This window comes from Belonocnema kinseyi, chromosome 6 (genome assembly GCF_010883055.1).
Source record: "Belonocnema kinseyi isolate 2016_QV_RU_SX_M_011 chromosome 6, B_treatae_v1, whole genome shotgun sequence".
Lineage (NCBI taxonomy): Eukaryota > Metazoa > Arthropoda > Insecta > Hymenoptera > Cynipidae > Belonocnema > Belonocnema kinseyi.
This window is the reverse complement of record NC_046662.1, coordinates 146,313,680-146,314,795: the sequence shown is the minus strand read 5'-3', so window position 1 is coordinate 146,314,795 and position 1,116 is coordinate 146,313,680. Positions and strand designations below refer to the sequence as shown.

Here is a 1,116-nt window from a genome sequence, read left to right as displayed (position 1 = left end):
TTTCCTCTACACCCCTCTCTTTCATTGCCTGCCAAAGTACTTTTCTATTCACTGAGTCAAACGCTGCTTTGAAATCTACGAACAAAGCGACTAGTCTCCCTTGCTTTCTCCGCAAATTTCTGTTAACTGAATCGTTAAGTACGTAGATGTTGTCTATAGTTCCCATTCCTTTTCTAAATTCCGTCTGATTATGTCGGATACTTTCTTTTTGTTCTACCTGACTCTCCAACCTATTTCTTAAGATTTCTGCATATATTTTATAGCCACTGACATGAAAGTGATCCCTCTGTATTCCTCTACCTTCTTTCCTTCCCCTTTCTTGACAAGCGGTACCACCAGTCCCGTCGTCCACTCTTCCGGCCAACCTTCCCCTTTCCATACCTTGTTGCAGATCTTCCACATCCCATCCCTAATCCCTTCTCCTCCAAACCTCATCGCTTCGTTCTCCATCCAATCTTCTCCCGTCGCCTTGTTTCTTTTTAACCTATTTATTGCTTCATCCACTTCTTTTCTTGTTATCTCGTTCCCTTCCTCCATTTCTCCTCGGACTATCCTACACTTTTCCCCTTTGATCTTATTTTGCTCTCCCCCTAATAGACCCTTAAAATAATCCGTCCATTCCTCCATTTCTATTTCTTCGTTAATGCCCTTTCTTTCCTCTCTATCCCTATTTATTACATCCCCCACCCTACCTTCTTTGATGGCTTTTTCTACCTCTGCTTTATATTCTTCCTTTCCCCTCTGTATTTTTATTTCCAGCATCTTCTCATGTTCTTTTTCCTCCTGTTATACTCCTCCTTCTCCATTTGCTCACACACTCTTTTATTCTCTCTTTACTCTCCCAGCATTCCTCGTCCCACCAGCCTCTCTTTCCCCCTACACTTTCTTCATTAGTACCCAGCTCATCCTTTAACTTTTCAATGGACCCCTTCAACCTTTCAACTAACGAGTCTATTCCCTCCTCTTTTTCATACCTAAACTTCTCCTTTTCCATCTTTTGTTTAAACTCGTTTAATTTATCTACCCCCCAGATTCCCATTCTCGTGTTTCGTTCGCACCCTTTTTTCTTTCTCCCTCTGCCGCGCTTACTGACGCCTCTTCTTAGTGTAACTATGA

General features: G+C 42.2%; 1 protein-coding gene across 1 annotated transcript in view; it reads right to left on the bottom strand.

The window, feature by feature from the left end:
* LOC117174117 (protein PTHB1) overlaps window positions 1-1,116 on the bottom strand; it is a 989,848-nt gene that overhangs the window by 922,408 nt on the left and 66,324 nt on the right. The window lies entirely within an intron of this gene.